The 25,462-nt window shown below is 44.4% G+C and overlaps 1 protein-coding gene across 2 annotated transcripts in view; it reads left to right on the forward strand.

Annotated features, from left to right (window-relative positions):
- The window catches only part of FAM78B (family with sequence similarity 78 member B), a 105,745-nt gene that overhangs the window by 17,217 nt on the left and 63,066 nt on the right, over positions 1-25,462 (forward strand). The gene's annotated exons all lie outside the window — the stretch shown is intronic.

A 25,462-nucleotide genomic window follows, 5' to 3' on the forward strand; every position in this document is an offset into this window, starting at 1 on the left:
TTGCTTCTTGATCTGTGAAACCTATATAGGTTTCTCAGGAGGCAGGTACACAAATTACATCTCATTTAAAGTTCATTTATATTCATCTTATCTCTGTTTCACACATAAAGAAACTGAGGTTTTTGAAAGATCATGTAACTTGCCCAAACTCAACAGTGCTAAAACCAGAATTTAACACCAGGTTCAAAGGACTCCAAACATACGCTCTGACCACCAATATTAGTATATTATTGCTTCATCTGAAAGAATAATTCAAACTCCAGGCGGTGGTTGAGAATGCTGGGAACAGCGAATAATTTGAACATCTGATAACAAAACTATTGCAAACATTCTTACCAAACTGCATGCATATGAAAGGTATTTCAAGATTTATCTGTTAAGCCAAAAAATCAGACTTAACAGAATAGTATCAAAGATTTCAGTTCTTTTTGTGTTAACAGCTCTCTAGACCCCTTACATCTTACCTTGCATTCATCTGGGGTTTCTGTGTAGGTGGACCACAGCATTGGAGACTCATTGTTGTAGTTATTATTGTTAAAGATAAAGCCATAGGTGAACAGGTAGAGTGTGCCCCTAGGGAGAAGAGCATGGGGTTCATAGCCATTGGTCACTGAAAATGCATTGTGCTTTACTTCTCTCTGACGGGAAGCACTGTAGCATTAAAAAGCACTGACCTTGCAGCCTCTGTACACAGGTTCAAATCCTGCCTCCACCACTTGTGTGTGTGTGTGTTAGTTGCTCAGTCATGTCTGACTCTTTGCGACCCCATGGACATCTTCTCTGTCCGTGGAATTCTTCAGACAAGAATATTGGAGTGGGTTGCCATTCCCTTCTCCAGGTGGTCTTCCCGACCCAGGATCACACCTGGGTCTCCCGCATTGCCGGCAGATTCTTTACCATCGGAGCTTCTCGGGGAGCCCCTCCCTGCCTCCACCACTTACTAGCCGAGTAACTTCAGGCAGCATAACTAACCTCTCTACAACTCTGCTTCTCCATCCATAATGAGAGGTAATAATATTTCCTACATCATAAAGTTATTAGGAAGATGTAATGAATTCACATTTATAAAGTGCTTAGTATGGTGCCTGATGAGTTGCAGGCATTATGTTTTTGTTACGTTTTAAAAAATAGAATGGAAACCACAATTACAGAAAACTAACCAAACTGATCACATGGACCACAGGCTTGTCTAACTCAATGAAACTATGAGCCATGCCATGTAGGGCCACCAAAGACGGACGGGTCATGGTGGAGAGTTCTGACAAAACATGGTCCACTGGAGAAGGATATGGCAAACCACTTCAGTATTCTTGCCTTGAGAACCCAATGAGCAGTATGAAAAGGCAAAAAGATACGGCACTGAAAGATGAACTCCCTAGGTCAGTAGGTGCTCAATATGCTACTGAAGAAGAATGGAGAAATAGCTCCAGAAAGAATGAAGAGGCTGAGCCAAAGTGAAACCAGTTGTGGATGTGACTGGTGATGGAAGTAATAGCTGAGAAAAGAAGAGAAGCAAAAGGCAAAGAAGAAAAGGAAAGATATATCCATTTGAATGCAGAGTTCCAAAGAATAGCAAGGAGAGATAAGAAAGGCTTCCTAAGTGATCAGTGCAAAGAAATAGAGGAAAAGAGTAGAATGGCAAAGACTAGAGATCTCTTCAAGAAAATCAGAGATACCAAGGGAACATTTCATGCAGAAATGGGCACAATAAAGGACAGAAACTGTATGGACCTAATAGAGGCAGAAGATACTAAGAAGAGATGGCAGGAATACACAGAAGAACGACAGAAAATCTAAGATCACTTACCTAGAGCCAGACATCCTGGAGTGCACAGTCAAGTGGATCTTAGGAAGCACTATTACGAACAAAGCTAGTGGAGGTGATGGAATTCCATCTTTGTATCCTCAAAGATGATGCTGTGAAAGTGCTGCACTCAGTCTGCCAGCAAATCTGGAAAACTGTGCAGTGGCCACAGGCCACAGGAAAAGGTCAGTTTTCGTTCCAATCCCAAAGAAAGGCAATGCCAAAGAATGTTCAAACTACAGCACAACTGCACTCATCTCACACGCTAGCAAAGTGATGCTCATAATTCTCCAAGCCAGGCTTCAACAGTACGTGAACCAAGAATTCTAGATGTTCAAGCTGGTTTTAGAAAAGGCAGAGGAACCAGAGATCAAATTGCCAGAAAAGGCAAGAGAATTCCAGAAAAACATCTACTTCTGCCAAAGCCTTTGACTGTGTGGATCACAGCAAACTGTGGAAAATACTTCAAGAGATGGGAATGCCAGACCACCTTACCTGCCTCCTGAGAAATCTGTATGCAGGTCAAAAAGCAACAGTTAGAACCGGATGTGGAACAACAGACTGGTTCCAAATCAGGAAAGGAGTACGTCAAGGGTGTATATCATCACCCTGCTTATTTAACCTATATGCAGAGTTTATCATTTAAAATGCTGGACTGGATGAAGCACAAGTTGAAATCAAGATTGACGGGAGAAATATCAATAACCTCAGATATGCAGACGATACCACCCTTATGGCAGAAAGCGAAGAGGAACTAAAGAGCCTCCTGAGGAAGGTGAAAGGGGAGTGAAAAACCTGGCTTAAAACTCAACACTCAAAAACCTAAGATCATGGCATCCAGTCCCATCACTTCATGGCAAATAGATGGGGAAACAATGGAAACAGTGACAGACTTTATTTTCTTGGGCTCCAGAATCACTGCAGATGGTGACTGCAGTCATGAAATTAAAAGACACTTGCTCCTTGGAAGAAAAGTTATGACAAACCTAGGCAGTGTATTAAAAAGCAGAGACATTACTTTGCCAACAAAGGACCATCTAGTCAAAGCTATGATTTTTCCAGTGGTCATGGATGGTTGTGAGAGTTGGACCATAAAGAAGGCTGAGCACCAAAGAATTGATGCTTTTGAGCTGCAGTCCTGGAGAATACTCTCAAGAGTCCCTTGGTGAGCAAGGAGATCAATCCAGTCAATCCTAAAGGAAATTGGTCCTGAATATTCATTGAAAGAACTGATGCTGAAGCTGAAGCTCCAATACTTTGGCCAGGCGATGCAAAGAACTGACTCATTGGAAAAGACCCTGATGCTGGGAAAGATTGAAGGCTGGAGGAGAAGGGGATGACAGAGAATGAGATGGTTGGTGGTATCACTGACTTGATGGACATGAATTTGAGCAAGCTCAGGGAGCTGATGATGGACAGGGAAGCTTAATGTTCTTCAGTCCCTGAGGTCGCAAAGAGTCGGACATGACTGAGCGACTGAACTGAACTGAATGAACAGTGCCTGATGAGTAACAGGCATTATATGTTTCTGTTACATTTTTTGAAATGGGTGAAGAAATTATTAAATGGACAAATATTTATTGAATACCTGGTATGTGGCAGGAACTGTGCTGGGAAATATTTCATACTGTGAAGAAAAGCTTGCCGTGGTTGTGTAAGAACCCTTTATCCTGCTGGATCAGCCTGGTGGTACTGTGCAGCACCTTGGTACTTGGCACCATGCTGGGTCCAGGAGGCCCACCCAGAGGAGGGAGAACCCTGTAGATGTGTAAAGACCAGCTGACATCCACCATTAGTTCACCTTTTCATCCAGCTTTTCTAGGCAGAATTTCTAGGTATCCAGTTTCCTAGAGTATCCTTGTGGGGTCTAACTTGCTCATCCCTGGACTCTGTTCTCAGGGAAGATCTAGCCTGAGCAGGCAGCAGCCATGAGAGACTTCCCCAGGCCTCCTGTTTACTGATTTCCATCTGGGTGTTATTTTTCCCAGTGTTGTATCTGCTTCCTATCTCTGGAACCATAGCATTCCAGTAAGAGATACCAGCTGTTACCTTCAACAGCCCCTAGGACTTTGCTGACTGTCCTCACTTCACACACAGCCGGTCTTTCCTGTCCTGGGTTTGAACAAATTTCCTTTCCTTGTGTCAATTGCTGGCTTGCAAAGTTGCACTTTGTTCTTCCCGGACATCTCTGTGCTCATCTCCTCCTAGATATGGTCTCCCTTAAACACCAGGCAGGTGAGATCCAGAGCCAGAGCTCAAAGCCCTGGAATTAGGTTATGAACTCAGAATTTCTAGGAACCCTGATGGCAGGGGGTGAAACCAGCAAAGAGGGACCGTAAGTCATTATCACAAAGTCATAAACTGAGCTTGAGCACGGACTACTGGGGAAGGCTAAGGAACTAATGCTTCACCAGAAGGAAGCCCAGGAAAATTCCAGGTCCTGTGAGCCCAAATGAAATGAATACCAGTGCTCAGGAGGCTCTTTGCCTCTGCTGAGAGGTTGGAGGAAATGTCCCCCAAGACGTGTTCCCTGCTCTCGGTCCACTTTGACATCCTGTTGGCTTTATAATGTGCCACCCCTGGCCCAATAATCAAAAAGGTTAATTCAGAGATAGAAAAGGTGACTCAGACAGGACCTTCAATAAACCCAATGTTTTGTGGTCCCAGATGCCATAAAACCCTGAATGGAGAAGTTAGAAATTGGCCCTTGAGGTCAAAAGCCTTTTCAACAAAATGGTGGTGGCAGTAACTCTGAGATATTAGTCTGTTGGACTAAAGGCCTAAAGCACACCTCTGAATTGTCCTCAGGGAAGATTCTGGCCCTTGCAAGCCATGTTACTACTAACCATCCTTCATCCTGGTAATAAAAGCTTACAAAGTGCTTTTGCTTATAACATTTCTTTTGCTTCTCACAGTAGCTATGAAAGTAAAAGTAGAGAAAGTGTCATTTCTCTTCCAAATGAAGAAATGAAGACTCAGAAGTTATGTGACTTGTCCAAGGCCAGAAGGTGCAGATAGACTAAAGTATCTTTACCATCCTACTAGCCTTTCGGGTCCTGAATTTGAGAAACAGTTTAATGTGCCACCAACCAAGAAAAAGAGTCAGTCCCCTTTCATTTGGAAAACTTGCCTAGATGGGCCCCTTTGGGTGCCACAACTGTGTCAGACTGGAGATTGTTTTTGATCATATACAGACCCAAGACTGGACATTCTGCTGACTTTTTCTAAGATAATGCTTTGTGGCATCTCTCAAACTTGTGAAGCAACTGGAACGGAATTGGGGGAAACATCTGACTCTTCCTCTCCCTCCTCCACACCGCCCAGAACAGGTGGGTGTCCTGTACCATGCAGGCCCTTCCACACATTCCCTCTGCCCATTAGGAAGCCCTCTTTTCCTTTTAAAGCACAGGCAAAGTGCTGATGCTATGATGGCACCTGGTGCCAACCAGCAGGATGCCCTGGAGGCAGGATGCCAGATGTGCTCCAGGATGATATTTTTTGCCAAACAGGTTGGGCAGGGGAGTGAGGCAGGTGGGAAATCATGCAAAATGTAAAATCTTGGCTCTGTTCCTTGTGTAGGAGGCACCTCTAACTTGGAGAGGCAAACGTGACAGAGGCAACCTTGATGGAACAGATGAGAATCTGAAGCAAGGATGGTTAAGGATGTCACACAAGGGTTCAGCTTTTTTTGTCCTCGGGCACATTCTTCACTTTAACTATAATGGACTCAACCCAACCTGAGGGCACCCTGCCTCCTGTCTTCTTTGACAAAGTTTGAGATCTAGGAAACTGGGAGCAGATGTGTGTCTTTCAAATGATGGTCATGTCTGGCAGGTACTGAGTCCCCACAATACCCACCCCATCTTTGGCTTTTTCAAAGAAACCCCAAAGTTCTCCCTTTCCCAGGCAGGAGGTTGGAAGAGAGTTGCTTTTCTTATGGAAAGATGAATGAATTCCTAAGGAAGCCTCCAGGTGAGGTACCTCCATAGAGAACATAGAGGGGGCTTCCCTGGAAGGTTTGTCCTTCACCCATAGGCTCTGTACCTTTGGTGTGCTTTTTCCCTTTGCAGCAGAAGATCTTGCCCTGAGCGAAGTTAGTTTACACCTTGTTACTGAAGAAAATAGCTGAGGTTTGAGAGATAAACAGCCACCCACTCCCTGTCTGTCAAGAGCCAGTACAGCTGAAGATGAATGGGAGACCTCACTCTGCTCCCATCTCTGCCCGCCCCATTACTCTCTAATTCTTCCTGCTCCATCATGGGGACAGCCAGCCGCCTCTTCCCGGTCCTTGCCTCCCACCTTCCAGAACTGAGCTTATCCTTCAGGAAATATTTAATGTTCGTATGCCTCCCTTGCATAGAAGCAGTTTAAGGGTTCCTGTGATCCTGGATTTAAATCTGTCTCTTTCATTTTCTACAAATTTATTGCCATCTGTTGATTTCATTCCAGTGACACCCACATCACGATCATTCATAAGGAGAATCAGACTCATTCCTAGACCCCTCCCTTACTCACAGCTCTTTCTTCCCATCCAAATGCTGGAGCATGCATGAATTTGTGAAAATATAGTCTCTCTCTCTCTGTCTCACACACACACACACACACACACATTTGACAGACTGCAGACTGTCAGGCAGTTTTACATGTTGATATTTATTTCCTGAAGCATTAGCAGTAGAGACCCACCGACTCCTTTATGCTTTGGGAGCCCTGGTTACTGTGCCCACTGATCTGTGTTCAGGATTTCTTTGGTGCCTTTTGTCAGCTGTTTTGGCTGCCTCATGATTACTTACTCCTTGATAAAATTTCCTTTTTTATTTCTATCAAAGGTCAGTTAGTAGGAAGTGTCTTATCTGTCCTCTAGTCCCTAAGTGCATCTGTCCTTCCCTCATCCCTCCACCGCACCCCTGTGAAGTTCGTAAGGTAGGAGTAAGGACTAAATGAGATGATCCATGCGGGCTATTAAGCCCAGGGCCTGGACCGTTGTTGAGGGCTCCATATGTGTTATTATTGTTGGTAATTTAGTATATGCCAGTCTTGTTGTTTAACACGACTTATTTAACTAATCTTTCTGGGATCTGTCTGTCCTTTTCTCTCTGTCCCCACTTCTTTACTGCCAGCCTCAGCATCTCATCTGCCTTACTGCCATGGCCTCCTAACTGGCCTCCCTGCCTCCCCTCTCCACACTCTTCACCTCTACCACCCGTCCTCTGCATCACGGTCAGAACGAGCATCTCACAGTATAAATCTGATCAGGTCACTCCCTCCTAAGGTTCTGCATGCCCTTCAAGATAAAATTTAAACTCCTTAGCAACTAATGCCAGACCTTCCCCACTTAGAAAATCCGAGGCATCTCTTAACCATCTCATCTGTGGTCCCTCCGCCAGGTCCCATGGACACAGTCAGTCGTGTCCAACTCTTTGCAGCCCCATGGACTATAGCCTGCCAAGCTCCTCTGTCCATGGAATTTTTCAGGCAAGGATACTGGAGTGGTTTGCCATTTTCTTCTCCAGGGGATCTTCTTGACCCAGGGATCAAATCCACATCTCTTGTGTCTCCTACATTGGCAAGTGAATTCTTTACCACTAGTACCACCAGGGAAGCCCCCCTCAGCCAGAGCCATACCACATTACATGCAGTTCCCAGCCAGGATGTGTCATCTCCCCAGAGAGTCCCCCTGGCACCTTCCCCCAGCCTGATTTCAGTGTCCCTTCCCCCAGCCCAGCCTCTTCTATGTGTTAATAACTAGCACTTACGTGTTTCCAGATACTTCATATATCTTAACACATTTAAACTGGGATCAAGATTGCTAGGAGAAATATCAACAACCTCGGATATGCAGATGACACCACACTAATGGCAGAAAGCAAAGAGGAACTAAAGAGCCTCTTGATGAGGGTGAAAAAGGAGTTAAAAAGCTGGCCTCAACATTCAAAAAAAAAATTTTTTTTTCAAAATATTAAGATCATGGCTCCAGTCCCATTACTTTATGGAAAATAGATGGGTAAAAAGTGGAAACAGTGAAAGATTTTATTTTCTTAGGCTTCCACATCACTGCAGATGGTGACTGCAGTCCTGAAATTAAAAGACGCTTGCTCCTTGGAAGGAAAGTTATGACCACCCTGGACAGCACAAAAAGCAGAGACATTACTTTGCTGACAAAGGTCAGTCTAGTCAAAGTTATGCTTTTTCCAGTAGCCATGTACAGATGTGAGAGTTGGACCATAAAGAAGGCTGAGCACCAAAGAATTGATGCTTTCAAATTTTGGTGCTGGAGAATACTCTTGAGAGTCCTTTGGACTGTAAGGAGATCAAACCAGTCAATCCTAAAGAAAATCAACCCTGAATATTCATTGGAAGGACTGATGCTCAAACCGAAGCTCCAGTATTTTGACCACCTGATGCAAAAAGCTGACTCATTGGGAAAGACCCTGATGCTGGGAAAGATTGAGGGCAGGAGGAGAAGGGGATGACAGAGAATGAGATGGTTGGATAGCATCACTGACTGAATGGACATGAATTCGAGCAAACTCCAGGAGATGGTGAAGGACAGGGAAGCCTGGAATACTGCATTTCATGGGGTCACAAAGAGTCAGACATGAGTTAGCAACTGAACAACAACGACAAAACATTTAATCCTCACAGCAACCCTGTGAACTAGGCACTGTTACTGTGGCCACTCACAGAGGAGGAAATTGAGACACAGAGAAATTAACTGATTTGTCCAAGATCTCACAGCTCTTTGGAACTGGGATTTGAATCCAAATGAACTTGGCTCCAGAGTCTACACTTGTAACCACTGGGCTCTGTCACGTCTAGTGCTGTCGGCCAAGCCACAGTCCTCTCTGGTCCCAGCCCCTTGACCTGAGAAGCCCTGTGCTGTGCATGTTTGATCCTGGAGCCCATCCCACTGTCTCACTCAGGGTATAAGCACAGTTCCTTTTCAGGTAACCTTTCCACCAAACCATCGTTCTAAGTCTGTGGCACTCAGTAGATTTAAGATTAACCCAGTTTGCCACCAGTTGCCCCTGCATCATTCTATAAAAAAAGGTCTAGAAGGCCTTCATGTGCTAAAACTTTGGAGTCAGAGACATAGAAGATGCAGCTGCACCCTTGGGAGACTTATAATTTGGTTGAGATAGAGAACATTATACGCAGGCCTAAAGTAATGATATTGATTCCTCAAATCACAAACAAAATCACTTTCTTTGTTTTATAACAAGTCCTTGTGTAAAAATAGTCTCCCATTCGTCCCCACTAGATCCCAAGTCCCTTGAAAAGCGAGCCAGTGAACTGCAGCTCCACGCCCAGTGCTCAGCAAGGGCTTCTCTGTGAACCTAAGACTTCTGCAGCTGCACTGTGTCCTAGCTTCGGTTATGCAGTCTTCCCAGGCCTGAGTAATAAAGGTCATCTGAGAGATTCCAGGTTGGAAGTGGATTTCTGGGCACAAGAGTCCCAAACGGCAATAGACCCAAGTTGTTCAGGACACTGGAGCCTCAATAAGTACAGCCTGACCCCTCCACTCGTTACCAGTTGTTTTCCATTGCACAATACACTCTACAAGGCAGCTGCCTCCATCCATGCAGACACGCCCTAGGGCAGAGCAGGGCTGCCTGCCACTGTGTCAAGTCACCCTCATAGCCAGTCTGACCACAGGGAAACTATTCTCAGAACAAGGAAACCCAGGACCTCTCACAGTTGGCACATCTTGCCAGGATTGCAAGAAACACCACATTTTTGCGAGAGCAGCTCACTACCTATCAGCCTGCCTCCTCGCCTTCTCTACCTCATCCAGCCCAGAACAGTTTCCCTCTAACAGAGTCAGGGGCACTTGCAGTCTATCCCTGGCTTATACAGCTTTGCATCCTTCGATGTGGATTAAAAGGCAATGCACGCTGTCAGGGACTGCCTCTAGAAGCACCTTGGACAGCCAGAGGGTTGCCCACTCTTCTATAGGTCACTCTTTACCAGGTCCCGCATGCATATCCAAGTCCTGTCACCTTCTAGTAGGAACACACTTTTCTCTTCTGTAAAATGGGAATAAACATACCTACTTTGCAGAGTGTTTGTGGAGATTCTATAGCTGTTTGTTTAACAAATATTCAAGTACCTATTAGGGACACAGCTTCCGGTACATAGTAAACACTCAAATGTAATAGCTTTAAGAAATTCTGTCTTAGACAAAGTGGTTTCAAAACAACATGGAAAAACACACAGGTAGCAGTATTCCAACTCTTTTCCTTCAATTGTTTGATGCTTTTAGAATATGCAGGGAAATAGAGTGTCTTATTCGGTAACTAGAGTCAAACCCACAGAGATTTCCATGTCTCCAAACCTCTTGTGGTGGGGCACTTGCCCCATTAGTCATCTGTCTGACTATAATGTAACTGTGTGTTGACTTATCTCTTTGTTGCACTAGAGACCATGAGGGCAGAGACTGTCTCTGCACCTTACATGTTGTTGCCCCAGTGGGCACATCATACAGATTTGTTGGCCCATGGCGGGTGAGCCATTTATGCGCATTTTGCCTGCTCACTGACCCAGCCTTCAATATCAAGGGAGCATCGCAAACACATAAAGGTGTCCACTTTTTGGACACTTAGTGCCCCTCTAGTTGAGCTACTTTCACTTACAGAGGCAGCCTGGGCTTTAGTGTCCGAAGGTCAGATTGTAGTCACAGCTCTGCTATTGGTTGGTCATAAACTCTGAGCAAGTTGCCTGATTTTTCTAACCATCATTGTCTCTTCATCTAGAAAACAGACATTAATAGTAAGATCCCAGCCTCATGGGAGTGTTCTGAGAGTGTATAAGATGATGGGAATAGGAAGATTTTGTAAATTTCAGAGCACTGCCCCTCCTCTCTTGCTATAAACCAGTGGTCAAGACTGATACAAACCATGGAGAAAAAAAAAAAAATTTTTTTTAAGTCTTCTTTGTAGTTTTCTTATCAAGCGTTTTCTTAGAAATGTCCACTGTTTCCTTATATTCAGCAACTTTGCCCACTGTTTGCAATAAGGGAAACAGGCACATCATATGACTTTGCATTGGCAAAATAGAAAAGGACGGAGGCCTTCTGCAGGTCAGTTTCCTCATCCCACCCTAGTGCAGAGATGAGGGTGCCTCTTTCCTCTGGCTCAGATTCATTAGTTGCCCTAACGATCATTTTCTGAAGGCCCAGTGCTCTGTAATGCTGCTGTCTGACTTCCCAGATTTATAATCAGTCTCTAGCCCCTAACAATGTCTGGATTCTAATTTGCATATTCACTTTCACTGTCCAATCCAGATCCCCCAGGCCGCAGTCTGGCTGGGGCTGGTTCTGTCACCTAATTGTGGTTGCTGCTCTTGCCTCCTCTCTCCAGGATGGGGGCAACTCTTAGGAGTCGTATGTTGGCAGTTGATTGTGAGGTGGACGAAAGAATGAATAAGGAATCTGCACATTTGAAGGCTTGGTGGGGAGGGGGATGCGATGGGTAGATAGCAGTTCTGCTCCTGGAATAGAAAGGCTATCTCCTAGCTAAGAAGAGTCCAGCCCTGCTGGGTGGTGTCAGAAACACCTGTGCTCTGCAGCTCTCTTTCCTGGTCATTTAAAGCAGTCCTCCAAAAAGGTTTGGAGAAATCTCCCTCCACCCTGCCCCACATCCTGTATGGCCATCATTACATCCTGCCTTTGAGGGTCCCCTGCTGATGGTAGTAGTGAGGCGGCCACCCTGGCTCTGCATCATAGTAGAGTTCAGCCTGTAACCTTCATCCCCAAAGTAGGACAGCCCAACTTGGACTTGCCTGATAATGCAACGGCAGCAGGCTGTTCAGCTCTTTGGCCGAAAGAACATATTTCTGGGGCAACACAAGCCTGGCTGATGGTGTCCACAGGAAGAGTAGCCCATGGGATTTGCTAGTATGGTTAAGACCAGCCCTGCACCCCCTCTGCCAGCTACACATCTGTATGTATCAGGGTTCAACCTGAAACCAGTGGCAAACCCAGACCAGGCATGTCTTGGTGGTGCTTACTGGTGCTCAAATGCTCCTTCCCTCTCCAAGAAGCCTACCCCACCTCCTTGACACTGACTGAGTGGCTCCTCTCTCTCTATTCCTATTAACTCTGCCCCTGTATCACTGTGGCCATTTTGTCTGCTTGGGTTTCTCCACTAGACTGTAAGTATCAAGTATATAGAAGTCTAAGTGTCAAGTGTATAGAAGTGTGTCAAGTGTTTTTCCCTCCGCTTTGTAGCCTCAAAGCCCAGCACAGTTCATAGCACACACTGATTTGTCAACAATGCTCGTTGAAGAAATAAAAAATCTGACTAAATAGGGAGCCATAGTCGTTAGTTTCCCTTTAGAGACACCTGTTTATGCTACTCACAGGGATAGCATCAAAAAGTTGGGAAATGCGTTGGGACTTGTTTTACCTATGAAGTTTCTGCATCATAGAGCTTATCAGTTGTGTCTGATGTTGGCCTGCATGCCAAATCACTTCAGTCGTGTCCGATTCTTTGCGTCCCTATGGACTGTAGCCTGCCAAGCTCCTCTGTCTATGGGATTCTCCAGGCAAGAATACTGGAGTGGTTGCCATGCCCTCCTCCAGCGGATCTTCCTGACCCAGGGATTGAACCTGGATCTCCTGCATCTCCTGCATTGGCAGGTGGGTTCTTTACCACTAGTGCCACCTGGGAAGCCCTTATGTTGGCCTACCTGCTACTTAATAAAGATTTGAGCCCAGGCCTCTCCTCCTAGCATAGTTGCTGTGCCTTTATGGGTCTCCAAGTTTGAGTCTAAAGTGAGAACATGGATTAGCTCGGAAAACATCAGTTATCCCCCTTGCTGTCTTGTGATTCTGGAGCATGTTCAGAGAACACCCCAAGATGGGAAAAGGTCTGGATAAACTTCAGATAATATTTAAGGGATTGTCAGTATTTAGGGATGGAGGAAAAAGACTCAGGGATATACCAGTTGTTTTGAATTATATGAGGTGCTATAATATATAAGATAAAAAGAATCAGACTCTCTCAAAAAGCCCTAAGGGCTAGAAAGAAGACCAATTGTTGTTCAGCAAATAATTATTAAGCATCTTCCATATGCAGGCACTATTCTAAGCAATGTTGTTTAGTCGCTAAGTCATGTCCTACTCTTTTGAGACCCCATGGACTATAGCCCACCAAGGTCCTCTATCTGTGGGATTCCCCAGGCAAGCATACTGGAGTGGGTTGCCATTTCCTTCCCCAGGTGATCTTCCTGACACAGAGATTGAACATGCATCTCCCACGTTGCAGGAGGATTCTTTACTGCTGAGCCTCCAAGGAAGCCCTATTCTAGGCAATAGGGATGCAGTAATGAAAAAAAGAGACAAAAATCCTTACCTTCGTGGAGTTTGCATCTAGTGAGCAGTGACAACCCAAAAATAAAATAAATGTATTGGGTGGAGTTTCTTGGACTCCCAAAATGGGCTGCCTGGGAGCTAGTGTTTGCTGTGTTCAGGGATACTTTTCTAAATGAGTCACAAAGGACTCATATATCTGAACTCATAGAGCTGGAACTGAGTTCAGTTGCTCAGTCGTGTCCAGCTCTTTGTGACCCCATGGACTGCAGCATGGGGGAACTAGGTGTTGGGACCAGAATATCTGACATAATGAAAACGCAGTGGACTAGTTGTCAGGAGTCCTAGCTTCAGATTTCACTTCTGCTACAGTCCAGCTGTGTGACTTCAAATACATTAATTTTAATATTTATGATTTGTTTCCGGTGGCTGGTTAGACTAGAGCTTCTTAATGCCTTTTAGCTCTGCAATGTTATGAATCTAAGGCTAGTTAAGATGAGTGATCTGGCTGTATTCTAACACCTGTAGGCTTAATCATGGCCTCTACTCTGGTGACTTTCATTCTAGGAGAAAAGGTAGATGCTGTGGCTGTTTTTATGAAAGGCATGCAAGCTCAATACTTCACAAACATGCATGGCAAGGGGTGGGTGCTTTTTCTTGATATCACTGTGATACTGAGGCTGAAGAAGGAGGACTTCAGAAGCTATGCAAGTCGGTTGAAGAACCAATAAGAGTGAGTCAGAAGGAGGAGGAATTAGCAAGCCTGAGAGATGGAGCCTTTGATGAGCAGAATGAGGTGGGAGCAGAAGTAAGAGACAGACAGAAAACCCCTGAATGCAAAGCCAGAAATCCCAGCTCACTCTCCTGTAAGCCCTAATACTGACAAGTGGGGAGGCTACCTGCAGTCCAGAATTCCAGTCACACAACTCATGTTCATTGACTAGGTCTGGGACATGTACTCTGGAAAGTAGGCTAGAAGGATGAGTGGGATATAAGAGGACAAAGCTTCTACCTCCAGTCCCATGCTCTCCTCTGCAACATACACAGACCGACTGCCTCCCAGGGGACTGAGGACTGCTTCCCTGTTAGCCTTGCTTCTCTCCCGTCCTGAGTGTTCCTGAGCTGAGCCCATTTGGCTATAGAGAGAAAGCCTGCAGAGCACCTGCAGGTGTGGAGCAGATGCAGCTGAAGAGAATCTAGGGCTCCAGACTCCTCACTTCCAATAATACTGCTTTGCATTTTTAGGGCTGCTTTTGCCTTTCAGTGTTTTCATGTCTATTGATAGCATCGTGGTGCAGTAGCAAGAATGTGGGCCTGGAAGCTTCAAGTTCTGAAATTCTGGCATTTCATTTGGTTTTGAGTAATTCTGAGACTGATAAAACAGGGTTTTATCTCCTCTAATCTGCAAGTGAGGAAACAAGAGTCACAGGGGACTGTATTTGTATCTGTATTTGTAGAGCTAGAACTAAGTATTGGGGTCAGGATATTATTATGAAATAGTGAAAGTGTACTGGACTAGTAGTCAAGAGTCCCGGCTTCAGATTTCACCTCGCTTCCGTCCATCTGTGTGGCTTTGAATATATTAATTTTCTAATAGACTTTATTATCTATAATACAAATAGGTAGACTAGAAAAAGAAATATGACAATAGATAACATCCTTGGTTCTGTTCGCCCTTTCCAGACCTGTGGCAGACATGGCTAATCGGTCACAGCACACTTCTCCCCTCGGCAGCCCCAGAGTTCTCAGTGCCATGCTCCCAGGGGGTCGGCAGCCACCACTGAGAATCAGAGTTCGCACATAGAAGGAAACTGCTTGTCATCCCCCAGCTATTTCGCCAAGTTCTTTTCTAGCCTAACATTCTGGGGCGTAGAAACCTGGCCTCCTCCCTTCCAACTCATGCTGTTTCTACTAAGTCAGCCTGGGACATTCCTTTTCTACAGACATTTAGAAGAAGTTATGGAATGAGATGATCTGTGTTCAGGCGCTTTCTCTCTCCTTTAGAGTCGTAGTGTTCTTGAGTTTAATCTGAGGGTCAATAGCACCATGGTAGTTATGAGAAGTGAGGGGATGAGGTGAGCAAGCACTTTACTAAACTATAGAATGCAGTACATGTACGGACACTTAACAGACACTCGGTGGGCACCTGTTGTATGCCAGGCACTGAACTGACACGTGGGGTAGAGCCTTATTTGTACTGGGCCAGGCCAGGACCTAGAGCACCCCACCAGGCAACTAGATCTTCTTCCTGCCCAAGGGCAGAGAGCCTAGACTCTCTGGAGCAGATTCATTCCCAGCTATGGGCAGGGTGGCCTGGGACCTTAGGCAGGAGGTAGATTTGTCCACCCCATACTTACCATGTGCTCATTGTTTTTTTCTTTTGGAACATCTTTCTGTTACCCCCTGTACTCACTTATCTGCTCTTTGGCTCTCTTATTTTTGGTTATTACTTAATAAAGTTCTGCTGCCATAAAGAAAGTGAGAAGTAAGGAGTCACAGTTTGGAGTAACACTGGCAGTGAGAGCTGTCAGCACTGGCAGCAGCAATCAGGGCAGAAGGATGAGACATCTGGATATGGCTGTCTTGGTACCCACGTCACTGATCTGCTCTGGGGGGCCAGCACACAGCTATAAGTCTGCTTCCCCAACCTTACACCCTGTCCCTGAAGGCTCAGGCTTTCCATTACCCAGGCTCTGGGAAGATTAACGTGTCATCTTTAAAGCACTTGGCACTTCTTGGAATAAGCCATGCTGTGAATTCAGACATTGGTATAGATTGAACTCATTAAATCTCTGACACCCTCCATGCATTAGAATTCTTAGAGCCTTGTTCTGTTACATCTCCCGTGTCCTTTGCTAGTTCCCAGCTGGTCTCATAGACAAGCAAATTACTAGCAGGGTTTGGTTAAGGCATTGTACTTAGCCCATCTTGAAATACTGGTGATTGACAAGTCCCCCTCAAAGGGGCTATTTGAAAAGATTTAGTGTTGAGGCTTGCTATGTTTATACATTCCTTCTGCTCCATCTTACAAATGCATGAACCCCTGGGGATTTCCTGGGTCTTGGGAGACTAGATCTCTTCTTAATACATAGAAAACCGGCTTTTGGAAAGTGGGTTTGGTCTGTACTGATTCTAAAATACCTCAGATTATTAACCTTTGCACTATCTCTGTGGAATGCATACAGATTGTAAATCTATTTAGAGGAGAGAGAAGCACATTTGGGCACCAGCCTCCACTCTCCTCTGGACAGACGCCATGGTGCTGAACTAGAAGCACTCTGTGCCTGTGTCAGTTGGGGCTGCTAACGCAGAACCCTGCACCTTAGTGGAAACGGCTCCGTCTGGAATTCTCTCTGGCCCAGTTTTCTCTCCATCCCTTTCCTGCCCTGACCACAAAAGGAGACTCAGAGGGTGCCGTCTAGCTGTTCTTTCTTTGAGTCTGGGAAAATGTCTTCACCCAACATGTCTCATGCTATGGGCTGAATAGAAAACAACGGAAGCTTATTCCTTATTGTTAGCAAAACAGAGGCGGGGGTGGGGGTGGCAAAGCATACTTTCATTAAATCGTGATCTGGAAGGATTCAGGTGATGAAATCTGAATCTTCATCAAAATGGTGTTTCCTACTATCCTATCTCCCAGCTTTAGCTATGGGAGTCAGTTAACCATTCCCAACATACCTTTGTCAGAAAGGAGTTATTTTTGGTTTTGGACTTTGAAAACAAAAGAATGCATTTTCACGATGTCATTGCTATAAGACTCTAGTTACAGATTATATATCCCTGCCCCTCAGACTCCCTGTTTTCATTTTTCTTCTGGGGAAGCCACAAACCATGCCCACACAGGCATGAAAAGAAAATTCCTACTCAAGTAGATTCTACCTGGAAGACATCTGGAGAAGATCAAGTCCTGTAGGTGGACTGAACTCTTTCAGGAAACTTGTAGGAACCTCAAAATTGGCCTAATTAACGCTTTTGCATAGTAAATATACCTATTTTCATTGTAGACTTAATTAGCTGCTTTAAAAATAATTCTTCAGGTGAAAGATGTTAATGGCTTCTCGTCCTGACCTGCTGAGCACAGCTAGAGAACTTGATAGTTTTAGGCCAATAAAAGGAAGTAGTACTTTACACTGTAGGTAGTAAATGTGTGAAAACCATTGCTCCTAGAAACAGTATGGACTGAAATTATAAATAGATTCCAGGAATGAACTTTTAGAGTCATAGATGACAAATATAAATTGAGCTAAGGAACCCAATAAGTTAGGCAACATTTTCCAAATGCGTAAGTTAACATTAAAGATGAGTCTCCCATATTTTCCCTCGACCCTTGGTGACACCACCATCAGGGGCTCGGGATAGGGTGGAGTGAATGTTGGTCTGACTCACTGAGGTGTTTTAAATTCTCATACTCCATTCCTTTTAAGCCATTTTAACCAATTGAACCTCTTGTTTTTTCTTTCCTTTTCATTCTTTTCTTTCTTTCTGCTGTTGATGATTATGATGTTCTGATCGTTTCAACAGCCACTTTTTCAGAATTCTCTGAAATGGTCTGAAAAACCTACAGGGGATTAGTGGAGAAAACATAAAAATTCTAAGTAGGAATAAAGAAAAAAATCTTACAGGGTAGTACAGTCCAACCGTAAGACAGGGCCGTTGAGCTCCAGCCCTGCCTCTGCCACTAACTAGGTGCGTGACCCTGGAGTGTCACTGCATTTGTCCTGCCTGGTTTTCTTCTCAAAGAAAGGGAGTCCAATCAAATGCCCTCTGAGGTCCCATTCGTGGTGAAATTCTCTGAATCTATAAATAAGTATGTTATGCACATTCATTCGAGTAATTCATAGAGTAAAGAATAGTGGAGTGGAAGAGCTGTTTTGTCTTGTTTTACAATAGGGATAAAGTAGAGAATTTCCCCCTTCTGATAGGAAATGGACATTATAAGGGCGGTGCAAGGAAGCTGGTGTCCGCACCAGGAAGCTCATAACTTCCTTTTCTTTGAATTTGGTAGACGATGTGAGACAGAGAGAGGGGTGAGACAGTGTGTGTAAGAGTGAGGCAAAATCTGAATTCAGATGTGGCCCAGTCACCAGCAGAGTCCAGTCTTTCGATGGTAAAATGGAAATAATAATGGAACTTGTGGCATTGTAATGAGGCTGAAATGAAATTAGTGGCATAAAGTGTTCTGTCCAGTTTCTGGTATAGAGTCAGTACTCAGTAAATCATAATGTTTAGAGAAAAGAGAGAGGTGTTCCAAAACAGAACAGTTATAATGGCAAGCTCCTCGTTAGTAGCCTTCAAGGAAGGAGAAGCTGGTGCTGCTGAAGGAAGCAGCCTGGGAAAAGTTGCAGCCTGCAGTCCACAGCTGTACAAAGTCTTCTGCAATTAATTAGGCTTGAAATTAGCAGCGGAAAACATTCCTAACCAGTAAAAGTCAGATTCAGTGTTCCACATTATATCCATGTTTTCTTTTCTTTAAAATTGCTCAGCTTTGCATATAATATTGTTCAAACGTTGTACATGTTTTAATAAATCAGTGGACATAACAGTTATACACTTGTGGAGTTTGGGGAGAGATCTCCACAGAAGCAGATGTCTTGTTTGGTTCACATCATTGTCCTCTACTGGCAGAGTATGTAAATTGCAGGTTCTTTCAAGAAATTGTACCTTAGGAAAGATAAACCTAAAGTTATTATACAAGAACAACAATCATCTTTTCCTGAGATGTAGCCTGCTCTTCAAAAAGAAACAAAGAGGGCCTTATTAGGAGTTTCAGGCACTGCCTTCAGCTCCTGGATCAAGACATTCAGCTCTGCAAAGCTCAGCCCTTGTTCACCATAAAAAATGCCAAGAGAACACTGGGGTCTGGACTCTAGCAGAAATACTGTTCTCAAAGATGAGAAGGAAGCCACTTTGTCCTTCCTAGATTCAGCAATACCCCTTTCCTGCCAAGATCCTGCCAATTTAATAAACAACCCATCGCTTCCCACATTATTGGAAGCACAGTGGCCCAGCAAATACCCAGTGCTGCTGATGACATTGGACTGGCCCAGAGATTGTCCCCATATCCCTGAAGGAGACACATGGGACAATGGACATCCTTACAAACTGCTCTTCCTGCTTTCATCATGCTTCATCTTAAGAAGCCAACAGATATTGTGAAATATTGTTTCATCACACTGATAAGCCAGTGTTATAACTCAGGTCACTGTTTATCTAATAATACTTGGGGGCCATTAGCAACAAAACTGACCTTCCTGGTTCACATAGTTGATGAATTATACTATACTTTATAGTTGTTCCTTCACAGCAAACAACTGGAAGTGAGTGGCTTTTTAACTTGGTGCCTTCATCTTAACATGAGAATCTTTGTCTAGTTGGGCAGAATAATTCAGTGAGAAGAACAACTCTTAGGTGGAGAATTGTGCAGTGGAGGGAGGCAGAGCAGATTCTTCCTCTGCTGCGACTTACAGCAGTACAAGGAGAGGGAAATGACTTGGGAAAGCCCTTTGTAATGATGGCTGACATTCAGCAGCCACCTGACCACACTTCCTGTGCCCTGTATGAACATCTCGTTTAATCCTCAGCAGTCACCCTATAAAGGTAAGTAGTAGTATTATCCCAATTTTACAGATGAGGGAACCACAATGTGAAAATTACATGACTTACCTAAGGTCACCTGTTAAGCTGCAGTGTCAGATTTTGAATTCAAGAAGTGGCAGTCAACGTCAGTGTATCGTTCTCTTCATACTGTGAGTGTTGGGGGAGAAGAGAACTGGCACCACCCCTCTCAGTAACAAAGTGAGAACAGAAAAACCACTTTTCAATTGTTTACTGAGCCACTTAGCCCCCATGTTACACAAAAGTAATAAGATACCACTGAACATACCCACTTTATTACAAGTTTTCATAATGATAACCAATACATGCTGACTCTTCATAGCCTGTGGCACTTACCATAGAGACATCTGCTAACAAATTTAAAAAACTGGAGAAAACTGTACTTAAGCGAGTTTTTACGGCCTTCCTGACTTTCAGTCTCAAATTGAAGCGGAAGTCTTTCTCAACTGAAATCAACAGCTTTGATCAGAGTGAAAGCAGTGCATATTCGTCACTGTCACTGCAAAATTTAAGACCTAGGTCTTCTGAGTTGAGCTGAACGTCTCCTGCTATGTGGGGGCAGGGCTTTTTCAAGTCACATCTCCATCCCAGACCAATCATAAGCTTAGACCCTGCAATTGGCACATTGTCACATAACCTTGCTTTTTCTTTCATAAAGCACATAGGATTTTGGAGATATCTAATTGGGAACTTCTTCAACATCTCTTGGAGATCATCTAGCTTACTCAGAATCCCAATGATATGGAACTTCATGCAGTTGTATACGTTGTCTCTATTCTCTCTCATATTGGGCCCAAATCTGTCAAATTTTATCCTGTCCATGAATGTCAGTTCTACCCACAAGAGCCCCCAAGATAATTCCTTCTCAGAGATCCACATGGCTGTTGAAGAAGCGGTCATACCCACCAAGCCTCTGCGCTCCCCATCAGTCTTCCTCAGCCCTTTTCCATCCTATTGCTCTCCTACTGATGGTAGGTTTCAGGACATGGGCCCAAATGCTAAGAAAAAGTGATATCTGTGTCTGTCAAGCCCTCCATGCCAGCATGCTGCCTCTCTTGAATCAAGGAATTCAGTAAGCAAGCCTTGGTGTAGGGTTTCCCAGCATGACATTTTCATCACTGGATATTGACTCCCCTTGGGCCTCTTCCCAGACTTCATACAACACTTGGAGCAAGGAAAATTGACCTTGATGCTATTCGATCTCCACAAAGCCACTATCTGCTGGAGGGTTCAATTGTCTATTGATGGGAAGGGCCGGCGTTTTCCTCTCTCTGACACCCTTCCCAACATGGCACAGTGGAGTTGGTTCAACCCCAGAGCAATCTGGCCCTACCTCCTGGGATGGGGGTCCACTGCCCTCTGGCATTGCCTTATACTATCTTGTTCAATTTGGAGGATCTATAGAAGAGCATCCTGGAGCAGGGGTGGGTGGTAGACCAAGTTTTCCAACCTGGGCCTACCCGCATGGTTGTTTTGGCATCAACCAGGCTTAATAATAGCATCTTCGTCAGGTCTGGTGCCTCTGAGTTCCTGCCATGGTGTCTGCTCTGTAGATGGATGCATAATCTAAGAGAAAGAATGTAGGGCTGGAAAACAGGGAACCTGGAGTTTAGACAGAGGAAAATTACTGTCACTTAAACTGCTGTGTTATTGTGGGGAAATCATCTGTCTTGTCAGTTCTTCATCTGAATTATGGGGTTAATATGCCTGTTTTACATTAATCTAGGGTTTGTCAACAATAGTGTTGATATTTTGGCCCAAATAATTCTTTGGTGGGGGCCTGAGTGGAGGACTGTCCTGGGAATCGCAGCATGTATAACAGAAGGCCAGGCCTCTGCTCCCCAGATGCCAGTATCATTTCCACCTTGTGGCAGCCTGAAGTGTCTCTAGACATTGCCAAGTGTCCCCAGGTGGGAAAAACTTCCCCCTGTTGAGAAGCACTGCATTAACTCATAAGATTATCTGGATACATGAAGTAACAATGTGTGCAAATACAGGACATCATAGTTGACATCATCATGCTTTTTACATTTTAGTGTTCTCTGATTTGACTATAATTCTGTAGAAGCAGAAACACCCTCTTCCAATGACACAAGAGAAGACTCTACACATGGACATCACCAGATGGTCAACACTGAAATCAGATTGATTATATTCTTTGCAGCCAAAGATGGAGACGTTCTATACAGTCAGCAAAAAACAAGACCGGGAACTGACTGTGGCTCAGATCATCAACTCCTTATTGCCAAATTCAGACTTAAATTGAAGAAAGTAAGGAAAACCACTAGACCATTCAGGTATGACCTAGATCAAATCCCTTATGACTATACAGTGGAAGTGAGAAATAGATTTAAGGGACTAGATCTGATAGAGTACCTGATGAACTATGGACGGAGGTTCATGACATTGTACAAGAGACAGGAATCAAGACCATCCCCAAGAAAAAGCAATGCGAAAAAGCAAAATGGCTGTCTGAGGAGGCCTTACAAATAGCTGTGAAAAGAAGAGAAGTGAAAAGCAAAGGAGAAAAGGACAGATATAAGCGTCTGAACGAAGAGTTCCAAAGAATAGCAAGGAGAGATAAGAAACCCTTCCTCAGCAATCAATGCAAAAAAATAGAGGAAAACAATAGAATGGGAAAGACTAGAGATCTCTTCAAGAAAATTAGAGATACCAAGGGAACATTTCATGCAAAGATGGGCTCAGTAAAGGACAGGAATGAAGGACCTAACAGGAGCAGAAGATATTAAGAAGAGGTGGCAAGAATACACAGGAAAACCGTACAAAAAAGATCCTCACGACCCAGATAATCATGATGGTGTGATCACTCACACTCACCTAGAGCCAGACATCCTGGAATGTGAAGTCAGGGGGGCCTTCATCACTATGAACAAAGCTAGTTCATCACTATGAACAAAGCTAGTGGAGGTGTTAGAATTCCAGTTGAGCTATTTCAAATCCTAAAAGATGATGCTGTGAAAGTGCTGCACTCAATATGCCAGCAAATTGGGAAAACTCAGCAGTGGGCACCGGACTGGAAAAGGTCAGTTTTCATTCCAATCCCAAAGAAAGGCAATGCCAAAGAATGCTCAAACTACCGCACAATTGCACTCATCTCACATGCTAGTAAAGTAATGTTCAAAATTCTCCAAGCCAGGCTTCAGCAATACATGAACCGTAAACTTACAGATGTTCAAGCTGGTTTTAGAAAAGGAAGAGGAACCAGAGATCAAATTGCCAACATCCACTGGATCATTGAAAAGGCAAGAGAGTTCCAGAAAAACATCTATTTCTGCTTTACTGACTATGCCAAAGCCTTTGACTGTGTGGATCACAATAAACTGTGGAAAATTCTGAAAGAGATGGGAATACCAGACTACCTGACCTGCCTCTTGAGAAACCTGTATGCAAGTCAGGAAGCAACAGTTAGAATTGGACATGGAACAACAGACTGGTTCCAAATAGGGAAAGGAGTATGCCAAGGCTGTATATTGTCACCCTGTTTATTTAACTTCTATGCAGAGTACATCATGAGAAACGCTGGGCTGGAAGAAGCACAAGCTGGAATCAAGATTGCCGGGAGAAATATCAATAACCTCAGATATGCAGATGACACCACCCTTATGGCAGAAAATGAAGAAGAACTAAATAGCCTCTTGATGAAAGTGAAAGTGGAGAGTTAAAAGTTGGCTTAAAGCTCAACATTCAGAAAACTAAGATCATAGCATCCGATCCCATCACTTCATGGCAAATAGATGGGGAAACAGTGGCCGACTTTATTTTTGGGGGCTCCAAAATCACTGCCAGAGACGGCAATGGCAACCCACTCCAGTACTCTTGCCTGGAAAATCCATGAACAGAGGAGCCTGGTAGGCTTCAGTCCATGGGGTCGCTAAGAGTCAGATACGACTGAGCGTCTTGACTTTCACTTTTCACTTTCATGCATTGGAAAAGGAAATGGCAACCCACTCCAGTGTTCTTGCCTGGAGAATCCCAGGGACAGGGGAGCCTCGTGGGCTGCTGTCTGTGGGGTCGCACAGAGTCGGACACGACTGAAGCGACTTAGCAGCAGCAGCAGTAGCAGCAATATCAACTGTGTGTTAGGTGAAGAGCCAGAAAGATGAGTGAAAGTGAAGTCACTCAGTCTGTCCCACTCTTTGTGACCCCATGGACTGTAGCCTCCCAGGCTCCTCTGTCCAAGGGATTTTCTAGGCAAGAATACTGGAGTGGGTTGCCATTTCCTCCTCCAGGAGATCTTCCTGACCCAGGGATTGAACCCAGGTATCCCGCATTGTAGGCAGACGCTTTACCATCTGAGCCACAGGGAAGTCCTTTTTCCAACATATTAATATCAACTGTGTGTTAGGTGAAGAGCCAGAAAGATGTGTAGCCATGCCTATTTTCATGGATGATAAATTCCAGTGGGAAAAATATTTAAACACAGAAATGACTGGAAATGCAGAGTATACATACCTAAGACCAGAAAGAGGCACTCAGGTAGCAGAGAGAAAATACTCATCTAAGAGGCGTTTTTTGGGACAGGCCCTGAGGGTTGAATGGGATTTCAGTAGGAAGCAGTGTGATTAAGCGCAGAGAAGCACATAGGATTAGATGACAGGGCGGCAGGAGATAAGACTCTATGGCCTGTTCACGGAGGCTCCAAATGCCATGTTTGCACAATGTCTTTAGCTTGATGGGGGAACCATGGAAATTTTCTAAGCAGTGGGATGGCAGGGTCAGAGCTGTATTGAAGGGGGTTGGCAGTAGTGTCAGGGATGAATTTGAGTGAGGAAGGGCCAAGTACAAGATGCCTGAGGGGTCAGATTAGAGTGATAGTGGTTGGAACGGGGGATGAGGAAGTGGAGAAGAAGGTGCAGGGGGAGAAACAACGGAACTTGTAGGAGGTGAAGGAGGAAGGGAAGGAGGCAGAGAGGACATTGAATCTGATCCCTGAGAAAGAGGTTTCCATTAATAGAACAGGAGGAGATGGAGGCAGAACCAGGAACCAAGAACTTTGGGCACTGGAGAGGAGCCAGGGAAAAGCATTAAATGTGTGTGTTTCCCAAATCCTTCCACATCCATGCATGACTCAGTCTAGCACACTTCCTGTGGGAAAAGGCACCCCGTCGTTTGCTCAATGCTTTGTCTTTTCAATGGAAGTGGGCTTCTCAAATCCACTTATTTTTGAGGGACTACTTATGTTCCTAACATTCAGTGAAAAGAGGGAGGAAAAAAAACCTCAGCTTAGGGCCTGAGTCCCTGTGCAAAGCACCTTTTATAAGCAAAAAGAATCAGAGTTTGGAATTAACTAAGTTAACAGTAGGAGAAGAATTGCATGCAGAGTATATACCATATGCTGTTTTTTCCTAATATTCTAACAGTACACCGGGACGCTCTAAATCAATATACACAAGTGTGTGCCCACAACAGGGGCTCTGAGCTCGAATTGGTCCACCTGCTGGAGCAGGTATCCCCATGCTTATGTTGCCACAAAAGGCTTCACCTTTCCCAGGGACTCCTCTGTCACGTTCCCATCTTGTCCTGTCAGCAGGTGATAACGGTTTTGGTTTATTTTTTCTTTATCCTCACCCTGTGTACTATTTTATTCCAACGCACTCTGCAATTATGATGTTGAGATTCTTAAATGCATCTAAGAAGGGACAATCAAAGGGATGGCTCCCAGGACACTCATCCATCTTCCACCCTACATACATGTTTAGTCATTAATTTTT

Source organism: Bos indicus x Bos taurus, chromosome 3 (genome assembly GCF_003369695.1).
Source record: "Bos indicus x Bos taurus breed Angus x Brahman F1 hybrid chromosome 3, Bos_hybrid_MaternalHap_v2.0, whole genome shotgun sequence".
Lineage (NCBI taxonomy): Eukaryota > Metazoa > Chordata > Mammalia > Artiodactyla > Bovidae > Bos > Bos indicus x Bos taurus.